Genomic DNA, 12,104 nt, shown 5'->3' with positions numbered 1-12,104 from the left:
TAACCCTAACCCTAACCCTAACCCTAACCCCTAACCCTAACCCTAACCCTAACCCTAACCCTAACCCTAAACCCTAACCCTAACCCTAACCCTAACCCTAACCCTATCAAAATGGAATGTTTGTTCACAACTATCATCTTTGTTTTTAATGCATTCTATATCCTAAGTGAGACGCGAACTTTATGAAAATGACAATATGCTTCATACATATATTTACCCATGCTCTTCTCTGTCTTTTGCATGATTCACATATAGTATACATATTGTGTGTGTGTGTGTGCGCGCGCGCGCGCGCGCGCGCGCACAGACAGAAAATCTTCACATAGTATTCCTTTACCCATGTATCTAACAATAACCAATCAGGTCCCAGAGTAGCACTGTGATGAGCACCCAAGACATAGCCTTGACCCCTCAAGGAACTCAGTCTCTTATAGGACAGTAAGACTGTGGCCCATAGACAGATAATCAAATCTGACCTTTTTCCCCAAATGCTATACCACGTCACTGAGTTGCTCTCCTAGAATCTCATCTGCTGGTCCAGACTGAGGGACAACGGCCTCCTTTAACTACTCAACCAATGAAGAGTAAACAGGAGTGTGAATAGGGTACTTTTGGTAAGATTTCCTATATAATTTAATCATTACAAATTAGATCCAAGATATAAAATTCTACTAGACAACAATTTCTAAGAAACTGGATGACTTCTCATCCTGCTGTAATCAGAAAGTAATCTGCATACAGTAGCAACAGCAAGTTAACTAAATGATGCATATGGATAATAAATGTGGGGAATTCCTTCAAAAAAGCACATCTTCCTTGCTGCTTCCTTCCAGCACTGAGCAGATTCCCAGTGCCAGTCAGACTCCAAATGGGTTCTGGGACCTAGCATCTCATCTCTAATGGGGAGTGGGTTGCAAAATGGCAACATTTAAGGGCCATCAAAGTCTTCAGTTTTATGTGTCTTGGTTGAGGACCAGGAACCTGAACTTTTCACCATTCATTTTGACAAATAAACACGGAATCAGAGTTGAAGAGACGGGTGGAAAACATCCCATTCGGTCGGACTTTGGAAACTTGAAAACCTTTCAGAAGTGAGTAAGATTTGAAAGAACAGAAGCTTCTGAGTTCTTTCGAAGGTGAAGGGACAGAACAAATGCCACATTGTCATTTCAGCAATGATTAGACAATGTGAACCAAAAATATCCAGACGTGGTCCAGTGGATTTGTGTTAACGACTACATGACATGAGGACACATCGAGGAGAAATACAATGAGGAGCTCTAAGCAGCCCAAATTGTCCTAAACTATTTCACAGTGGGAGGGCGTGAGCACAGTGTTTTACTGGTAGATTATGATAAACTTTCCATTTAAAAGTTTGAAACGAAGGCTCATGAACTACGGAGCCACGCACTAGACACACACATTCATTCAAAATGTTTGAACAGAATGCGTCACCTGTGTACCGGATGTACAGATGTTAATGTAAATGACAAAGAGACAAAGAATCCCTGAGATAATAAGACCATGGCTCTGAATGGTAGAAAATGAAGCAAGGTAGCTTCAAAGTCCAGTCAAAGAATGACATAGGTAACTTGAGAAATTCAAGAAATATGAACTAAAGGAAGTCCTCTTCATTCAGAAGTCTCTAGGCAAAGCCCCCTGGGAGATGGAGAGACCACAAGTTATTAACCCTGGGCATCAGCTTGTGGCAGAAAATAAACCACTCAGTCCACCCGCCTCTGAACATAACTGACATGGGTTTCCATGGGTCAGCCACACTTAAACGATTATCCCTCATGTGATCTTAAAAGAACATTGGTCAATGTCATCGAGCGAATCACGGTCCCCATGCAATGACTGGAGGGAGACACTGGGGGGGACACTTGAGAGTGTTTAAATGCTGGGGGGGACGGCGCAGAAGAGGAGTGCTGTCCCATGGTCTGCTTCTGTCATGGCTTTTCCTGCCAGGAACAAGCCAAGAGTTATCTAGCTGACTTTTGTATACGAGATCAATGGTAAAGACAACAACGCATAGCTACATGTCACCTGGATAAATTATACACACAAGTATTCAGGATAACTGACCTGCAATAGTTACACCGGATTTTAATTCTACCCCTCATAATAAATGGAGGGGGGTCTGGTGTGGGTGAGGAAGAGGCCACACAACTTGCCACACAATTCACCACTCCACAGGAATAAATGTGTTAAAGGGCAGAAAGAATCCTTTAAAACAGTCTAAGGACATAAATAAATAAAAATTGAATCATCAGCAATTACCAGTTTAAGAAAAGATGAGTATTATATTTCAAAGGGATGGACAAACCAACAAGTTGAAGAGCAGTTAATATGAGCTAGGGATGAGAAGGCAACAAGCCTTTATGCTTGGGAATGGCGCAAAGCACGGATGCTTGAGTTTCACGTGGTGGAAACTCAGAGGCGTCTAGACGCTGGATCCTCTCTGTGGAGTAGCTAATCCCCTGGGATAGGGGCTTGGACATCATAGTGAGACGCTGTCTCAAGAACCACAAACACACAAACAAGTCAGCATAAACGGCACAAGGTGAATTTTTCAATGTAAGATCTTTGATACAATAAACAAGGAAGTTTGCCACTTCAGCTTTGTCCTAACTGAGACTGATCTGGATTCTGTGACCGGATCAAGCCTAGATAATAGGTTCTCCATTTAAAGTATGTGTTTTCGTGCTTATAAAAGGGTTCCTCTGGGGCTGGAGAGATGGCTCAGCGGTTAAGAGTATTGCCTGCTCTTCCAAAGGTCCTGAGTTCAATTCCCAGCAAACACATGGTGGCTCAAAACCATCTGTAATGAGGCCTGCAGGAAGAATACTGTATACATAATAAAAACAAACAAACAAACAAATAAATAAATAATAAAAGGGTTCCTCCACAGAGAAGGAGGAAGGCCCCACTGTTTTAAGGAAGCCTCTGAAAAAGAGAAATTTGGGGTAGTGAAAGCGCTGGGTTCCTCAAGAAAAAACTGCAGATTTCACTAACGCGGGCATTTCATAATCTAATGGGTTTTCCTACCATGCAGCCAGCCTTAGTCTATTATTACAGTCCATTTGTTTCTCTCCCTCTCTTTATTTTCTCTGCAAATTGTTTAGCTTATAACAGCATCCACAATGCCAAATCCCGAAATATAAAAAGTTCAGTGCAAATCAAGCCACAGATGACCCGAATCCAGCACATCCAGAAGGACACTTGATCTGAGTTTAATTGAAAATCTTGTTATTGTAGGAATTTCATCCCTTCTGTTGTTGGTGTTAACAACACAACCATCAGAAACCAGAGCCCTGAGGGGTAAAAATAAGAAGGAAAAAGTTTATCCTTCACTCTGTGGATTCTAGTTAGGTGTTCCGCTCTCGGGCAGTCCCCAGATGGTTTCAACATGCCTGTCTCTCACCTACAAGAAACTAACGAGGCATCTGAAGCAGCCACTCCTCCCCAGCAGCTCCAGGCTTCTAGATGGACACCGACAATTTCAGAAATTACGGACAGTGGCTTAGAGGGGACATCTGTTTGCCATATACTGTATGATAAAGTAGGGAAGCATTGGAGAGCTTATGATGGCAAGTCGCACACAGAACTATATTTTCCAAGGTTAATGAGGCTGGGGCCCAACTCTGCGACCTTCCCATCGCTGACCCAACTTCCTATTTTCCCATTAGGAAGTAAAGACCTCTAACTGGCAACATTGTGAGATGCGATACTTAGCACGGAGCTAATGCTAAGGAGCCCCTATTATACCATGATACTCAGTACTGCTGAATAATGCCTTTATTAAACCTAAATACATTAAGCTTGATTATAATCAATTTTTATAATACCACTTTTATAATGACACTCATGGTACTTGGCTCCCAGGAAGGCTCATATAATGAGATGGCCGGGTGTATTTTTCCATTAAAGGCTTCTGCTGGAATTTCCATGGTCCTCCCCTCTCGTATTTCCAGCTAACTGTTCCCTCTGTTTTTAATGTTTGCATTACAATAGTTGGTCTCATTTTAAGGATTAATTTTTTATACCACCAATTTGCTTCTCTCCTTTAGTCGCTGCTTGGCATCAGAACCACCTCCTTCTGGTTTCTGTGCCTCATCTTCCTCCCCACAGGTCACACTGTCTTCTCGCCCTCCAAACCGTTTTCACCTGTATTGAGCCCAACATAGGGGGAGCTCCCAGCAACTCCTCCCAGGAGGCTACTCAGTTAGTTAAAACGAAACCTTTACAGATCAAGGCTATGACTGTACCTCAAAGTGCTAAGGCCACTCGTGGTAGACAGTCCCAAATGAACTGTGACACTGCTGGCTGAAGTCTCAGTCAGTGTGTGTGGGGGTGGGAGCAGGCACAGATGTGTGCGTGTGTGAGAGTGTGTGTACGAGTGTGTATATGAGTGTGAGTGTGTGTATTTATACATTTTGGGTGTGAGGGGTAGAACCAGGAGGAGGTATCAAGAGATTTGATACAGATACACACACACACTCACACAACCTCTACAAAATACTCTGTTTCAGAATGCATTAGTGTGTGTCTCTTTAGCATTGTGCTCTTGGCTCTGCTTTGTGAACACACACTTGGTGAGCTGTCCCAGCCCGCATGCAGAAGCGGCATCACCACAGAAGCATGGTTGATCAGGGATGGGACTCGGGCCTCTCAGACCATCTCATCTAACTGACAAATGCAGCACAAATCTCGCAGAGATTCCTTCACGAAGTCCTTTGTCTAAGAGGACGGGGCATTATGCAGCTCAGATATTCGAATCAGAGACTGCTGGCTTTTCCCTGAGTTTACTAGACTTGAGTCAGTGAGTGGTTAGTCTACTGGCCAGAGTCCAGTGTGCACAGCCAGAACAGTGTGGTGCCTGCTTCACGAAGTTAAATATATAACAGGTTTGTAAACACACTATATCTTTCAGGCATAACGGAGGGCTAAGCAAAACCCACCTTCTTCGCTCACAGATTCTCAAAGGAGAAAAGAGGAAAGGTAAACACGCCTTCTCCATAAAACCATGCTCGTGCATCCAGTTATACATGCAATGTCTCCACACATATCATGTTCCACCGGGGACGACGAAGGTTCACTTGTTTTCTAGACGCGGATTCTGTGTCCTCCCCTGAATTTACTTAAGCCGGCTCCCCCACCTACCTCCCACAGAAAGAAGGGCGGCGGGAGAGCTGAGAACTGCACCAGGCTTCCTCAGAGATCTGCTACACTGGCTCCCTTCTCCTATCTTCTTTATTTGTGTAGCTGTTAGACATTTCTGCAAAGAAGGGGAGCAGCAGCCAGGCTCGCACAACAAAAGACCTACTGTCACCGAGCCAGCCTCAGACATGGTGGAAACCGGCCCACAGGAAAAGGCCTGGCTCCAGTATTCGGCCCCGGCCGAGTACAGTCACTATATTCAGTCAAATTGGCAACAGGTCTCAGTGTTCCTGGCTTTGAGCTGTGAACAAGGGTCGGGATTGAATAACCAATTACACAACCGCTGACTGAGTTTACTCAAGGTTTGCAAACTGCAATAATAGAGCAGTATTCAGGCAACTGTTTCATCCCCGTCCAGGTGCAGTGTCACGCCCCCGCCCCCCTCCACTGACATGTCACTGTATCACGTACGTCCATCAGGAAGGTTAATACCATGTCACGCTCGACGCGTAAATGAGGGGCTCTGCCCCTCTCCGCTGGGCAATTCACACGACATCTCTCTTTTGTCTCTCCCTCTCCCTCTGTAAGTTAAACCAAGTTTCTGTCAGAGCCACAAAACAGTGTTTGAAAGAACAGTAGCTAACTGTCGATGGTTTTCCAAAACACCGCTTACACTAATCGGCTGTCTGAAGCGCCTCAGTGTACCAGGAATGTGACGGTTCTGCGATTTGGCTGCTCATGGTAGCACCCAAATGTGAGGCGTTCCTGTCAACCTACCCAGGAGCCTGTCTTCTGCCTTTGCCAGAGTGAGTGTCTCCATTTAAGCTCAGGGGACCTGCGCTTTCCCAGTATATCTCACCACTTGTCTCTAGACAAACTACAGAAACGGGCTGTCAAGAGCCGTTCCTAGATATCTACACCGGACGTTAGCGACTGGGTAGTTCCACGCCAATAAGCAGAATGGCAGACATGAAGAGATGAAGGGCTATCAGTGGCTGGGATAGAGTTGGCAGGTTTTGATATCTTAGTCGTTGCCTTTAAATCCTAACCCATGCAGATCTTGTAGAGGTAATCTAATATTCTTCACCGAGGTTATTTATCATTAAAATGATTAATGCAGATTCTTAAGTTTTACACTGAAACTACAAAATACTGATGAAGGAAGCTCAAGAAGACACGGTGAATGGAAAGTTACTTTATGTTCATGAAAGGGAAGATTAATATTGTTAAGGGGTCCAAGATACTGAGAAAATGTATGGACTCATTGCAATCCCTAATTAAAAGAAACACTCACTAGCGTTCTTTATACAAATAGGAAGGATAGTCCCCAAATTCAAATAGAACTGAAAATAAGACAAAGCAATTCTGAGAAATGATCTGGAATCATTGTCATTCCCAAATTAAAGTTACATTATACGTCTATGATTATCAACTTGCTATACACAAAATACATAGAAAATGAAACAAAATATAAAACCCTCAAAACAAAGTCTACACGGACAGCTCAGATTCGACAAGCAAAAGGCCACTGTGAGACAAAGGTGATCGCTCCAATGGATGCTGATGCAGAGACTGGTGGTTTGTTTGTACCCAAGGTCTGCAATTAGATTTTTATCCTACAAGAAACACAAAAATCAACACAAAAGTATAAAAATCTAAACACAACAAGCTCCTTGGCACTGACCTTGGGAGTCATTTTCCTCAAAGTCACCCCCAAATCTCAAAAAATTGGAAATGAGTAGGATTGCAGAAAACAAAAAGCTCTGTCACAGCAAAGGAAGCAATCGATAAAAATAAACAAAAAATAAATAAATAAGGGAACCGACAAGTTGGGAAACCTATCTATAAACCAAACTTTTCACCCAAGGTTTTATAAAGAACCAATGCGATTAATAACATGAAACATAAAACCAGATCAAGAAGTGGGCAAAGGTCAGGGCTGGAGAGAGGGCCCTGGAGGGAAGAGCACTGGCTGTTCTTGGGAAGACGCGAGTTCTGATCCCAGCACCCCCACGCTGGCTCACAGATGCCTCTAACTATTCATCCTTTCTCCTCACCACTCGCTTGCTTTTCTGACCCGCAAAGGCACTAAGGGTTCACATGGTACATGGACATATTTATACGCAGGCAAACACTCATACATGTAAAAAAAATAAACAAAGCTTTAAAAGCAGACGCGGCCAAGGTATTTCTCTGTCTCTGACATACAGACAAAGTCTCAGAGCAGGGAAAGTCGTGCAACACTTCCTGGCGTCACAGAAATGCAAACCCATGATGAGCTATTCCCCAAATGTAAGGCATCCCAGGTATCGGCAATGGCGTGGGTAAGATTCCACTGGGCACTATTGTAGTGTGAAGCGGCGGGGCTGCGTCCCGCCACCCGGCCACCGGCTAGCTTTACACCCGAAATAATTACACGGAAACTGTATTCTTTTAAACACTGTCTGGCCCATAGTTTTAGCCTCTTATTGGCTAATTATCGTATCTTTTTTTAACCCATATTTAGTAATCTGGGTAGCACCACGAGGTGTGGCTTACCAGGAGAGATCTTAACCTGCGTCCATCTCGGAGAGCAGCAGCATGGAGACTCACTATGGCGACTGCCTGAAGCGTCTCCCCAACTCTACTTCCTTGTTCCCACAATTCTGTTCTGTCTACTCCACCTACCTAATTTTCTGTCTCTTAAAGGGCCAAGGCAGTTTTCTTTATTAATTAACCAATGAAAGAAACATAGACAGATAACTCTCCTCCATCATACTATAGAACAACAAAGTTCTGAGCCTTCATTATGAAAAACAATATGGAGATCTGAAAAGAAATTAAAAATAGAACCACCATGTGCACCAGTGATACCTTCTTCTGGGTGCGTACCTACAGGAAATAAGTCATGACTTTAAATACATCCATACTCCACCTTCTTTACAGCAACCATTATAGAACAGGGAAGATGGGTGGCAACCTAGTTCCCCATCATATACAGACAGGTGAAGGGGTGATGGGTGTGCGAGCTCGTATGTGTGTTCATGCATATGTTAGTGATAAAACACCATGGTCAGAAGCAAACATGTGTTTGTGCGTGTGTTAGTGACTTTTCCGGAGCTGTGATAAAGCACCACAGTCAGAAGCAAGTCCAGGAAGAAACACTTTAACTAGGCTTAAGTTTCTAGAGCGAGAGTCAACAACAGTGAGGTCGGCATGGCAGCAGGCGATTGGAGCAGGACCCGAGAGATCACGTCTTCAACCCCGTGCAGAAAGCAGAGAGAGAATGTGATGTAAGTGTGGCTCCAAGCTCTCAGATCCAGCTCCCAGTGATAATCTTCCTCCAGCAAGGCCTTATTTCTACAGTTTCCTTAATCTCTACTAAGACGGCCAGCCACTAGAGTCCTCCCGCTCAGTTACCTGAGCCTATGAGGGGCACTTCTCACTCGAACCAGGCCAGTATGTAAATCCTGCATTATTCCTCTTTACAGCCAGGGAGACTTTACCATTTGCTACTGCATGGGTGGGCCTAAAGGGTATCAAGGCAAGAAAAAAAAAGATTCCAGACAGAAAGTCAAACACCGCGGGCCGTCTCTCACACATGGATGCTAAAAGGAGGTTGGCATGACGACAGCAATGGAGAGAGGGTGCTAGAGTGCAGGAAAAGAGGCAGACTGGCGCCGCGCAGGCTCTATCCACACAGAACAATAGCGCAACGAACCCCTTTATTTTGTTAGTAAAAACAATTTTAAAAACCGAGTAATTTAACAATCAAATAGATCCCAAGGAACAGTTCAGACAGCGAGCGAGAGTGTGAACTTTGTCCAGTACATTTATGGTGGCAGAATTTTTATGAGTTGTCATGGCCTGGATTGTAGTGACTTTTCATTTATTGAGCCCTTACTATGCTTATTGATTGCAATGCTAAAGTAGCAGAATGATTACTCTTATAATATATATAAGATATATAATATAATATATATCTAATATTATATCTATAACTCACAAGTTTAGATGAGTAGTGGAAATTCTGAATTCATCTATGTGTTTCCGTAACATCCATTTAGTTTGAGATGAAGGTTTCAAGAATAAAATCTTTTTTTTTCACCTAAAAAATAAACCCTCTTTTCAGATTTCCTGACATATATCTGTGAGTGCTCATATTTGGTTCACTAATCCAATGGTGGTACAAAAGGCAAAACAGGATCTCTTCCAAAGAGCATAACTTCTAATTCTGTTTAGCCCCTTGTCCTTACCCAACGTCCACTAGAGACTTCGTCAATCTCTTTAAAAGGATGAAAATAAGTTGAGTTTTGAGTGATCAGAGGGGTTTGGGGGACATGAAAATATTGGAAGAATTTGGGGGTAGCATTAATATAAGTGGCATAAAAGTCCACACTAAACCTAAAGTGCACCGTGAGACACTAAAGAGTTGAGAAGAACAGTGGGAATGCCATGGGCAGGTGGTTGACTGATTTGGGCGATTGATGCAATGGGGTGATGCTGTACAGAGAAAGGAACCACACCACTTCTGAGTTGTGAAGCTGGGGAGTGATAAGGGGCCTTGAGGGATGTCTTTCACCAGGGGTGCAGTTAGCTGCTGTTCAGTGGAGCAATGCTTTCGGGGTGTTCCCTTGCTCATGAGACCTTCCGTCACCTCTGTCACTACGTCACCACGGTCACCATGGACTTCCACAGCCACTGTGAACACAAGTGTGAGGATGGCATTTCCTGACTTCCTCTGTTTTTTAGAACAGTGACTCACACAGCCATTTGTGGGTTTAAATATGTGGGTTTTGAAGCAGATTGGAGCCTCCACTTGGGCCATATCACTGGCAAAATGGCAAGAAAATTGTCAGTAACTAGGAAAAGTAATGGTATAACAGAAATGGTCATTTTGTACATTTATCAAGATTTTTTAAAAATTATGTGCTGTTTGTTTCTTCCTGTGAGTATGTGCACGTGTGACTGTAGGTGCCACAGAAGCCAGGAGAGAACATCAGATCTAAAGCTGCAAATAGAGGCCATTGTGAGCCACCCAACATGGGTACTAGAAGTGAAACCCATGTCCTCTCTGTAAGAGCAGCCCATGTGTTTAACGACTGAGCCACCTTTCTAGCCCCCACTGTTAACAGTTTAATGATAGTTACTATAGAATTAGCCCATGGGAGAAGCTTCAACCAGGTTTTGGAACATGACAGACTAGCATGTACAAATAACATCTCTAATGTTTTAACTGTCCACCAAAATTCTAACTTCCAAAAGGACAGAATATTGAAGTTATTCTAAACAGATACCTGAAGCGCAAACACAGACTGTGTTCTGAAGTCCTGACAGACTGTTAAGGCTTTGTCTTCCAAGAAACTAGCCTTGGAGAGTGAGGAGACAAAGGTAGATGACAGATTCCACGCTGACACTTCCCCAAGCCACGGGGATCTGCACCCAACCTATCATGAACCACACTAAGTCTTGTTTTCCAAGTCATGTTCTATGAAGCAAAAACTGAAGCCCTGGAGTGTTGCTCTGCCTAGTCAGGGAAATGGGAAGTACAACTTAAGCACAAATAACCAATTAACTACTCAAGGGAATTTTGGGGTATCCTCTTGTAAGATGCATTTGTAATCTGAATTCATGATTGTTAAAGGAGGGTTTTAACAGGGAGGCTCTGTGAACATGGGAAGAATTTAAAGTCTCACCCTCTCTGTGTATATGCAAATAATATTGTGCTTCCCAGAAAAGAAATACCCACAGCATGTTTGCGGGGACAAACGCTAGGTAGCAAGATGGTCACCTTGGGTCAATTAAATGACTGCTCTCTTAGCAAGAATGTGTATTATGATCCACTTTAGAAACTGTTTTCTTTTGCTTACTTTGAATATAACAATATTGATACTAGTAATACTTATTATTTATTTATGGACCAAGTAGGATTATAAAATTCATAGAAAGGTTTCATTCTGTCTCAGAACAACTCTATGAGATAGGTACTATTGCCGCAATTACCAATTTAAGAGGAAAGGGAGGCTTAGATAGCTTGATCCAGTTTTCAGAGCCACATCTACGGAGTTCCACAGACTGTTCCCTAAACCAGGATCCACATTCTCTGACAATGAATGTGTCACTCATCAGAAAAAGCAAACATATCCCTATCATCCTCGCTCTTTTGAGTGAGCTACTTTTGAGATTTCCAGGATTCTGATTATTTGACTTTATAATGAAACCCAACCCTTTTTCGAGGCCCAGAGCTTCATGGGTATATTTCTCCAGGCTCATCTTGAACTATTTTCCCCATCATACACTGGTCAGTGTGGCCATTTTCACACTCCACTGGGTTGCTGCCTCAGCACCCCTTTTTTGTGCTCCCCAAATACTCTCTTCTGCAAACCTGTGATTGTTTTCCTATCTTAACTCATATCCCCCCTTTTGAGAAAAGCCTTACAGTGACACAATACAAGCATGCCATCCCTTCCCTTCCTTCCACTCAATTCTACCCAACTTCCTTAAGTCTATGCATCTTCTTAGTCACTATGTCATTTGCTGTTTTTGGACATTAAAGTATAGGCGGCAGGAGCTTGAATGTGTGCTGTCTGCTACACACTTTCACTTCCTAGGCTGGCTTGAGCCTCTGTGAGGAGCAATGAATCCTGCATTGCGTGGGCCGATGCATGTTCTACCAACGCTTAGTGACTCACTTTGCTCTAAGGTGACTCAAGTTGACAGATGACTCAGATGTCATCCATGGTGATGGAAAGACCTCCACAATTAGAGGATGGGAGGTGATAAATAATTTTACCCACGTTTGTTAATTATGCCATGGATGCCAGGCATCAAAGGAACAACGTCTTAATCAGTACATGGGCACTCTGGTTACATCTAATTAATTGTACTCTGAGAGAAAGCTATGAGAATACCATAAGATACAGGGAATGGGGACAGAAGTCACATTCTTCCTTCAGTCTTTCAAA

At 43.2% G+C, this 12,104-nt stretch overlaps 1 protein-coding gene across 9 annotated transcripts in view; it reads right to left on the bottom strand.

Moving 5' to 3' along the window:
* Window positions 1-12,104, bottom strand: part of Sox5 (SRY-box transcription factor 5) — a 385,023-nt gene that overhangs the window by 222,586 nt on the left and 150,333 nt on the right. Inside the window, exon 1 of one of the 9 annotated variants that reach the window (XM_038318755.1) lies at window positions 5,164-5,315. The exons of the other annotated variants lie outside the window; for them this stretch is intronic. The gene's annotated coding sequence lies outside the window, so the exon portion shown is untranslated. Of the gene's footprint in view, window positions 1-5,163; window positions 5,316-12,104 lie in introns of those variants that run through there. 9 annotated transcript variants of the gene reach the window in all.

This window comes from Arvicola amphibius, chromosome 2, assembly GCF_903992535.2.
Source record: "Arvicola amphibius chromosome 2, mArvAmp1.2, whole genome shotgun sequence".
Lineage (NCBI taxonomy): Eukaryota > Metazoa > Chordata > Mammalia > Rodentia > Cricetidae > Arvicola > Arvicola amphibius.
Note: the sequence above shows the minus strand (reverse complement) of the source record. Positions and strands in the feature narration are given on the sequence as shown.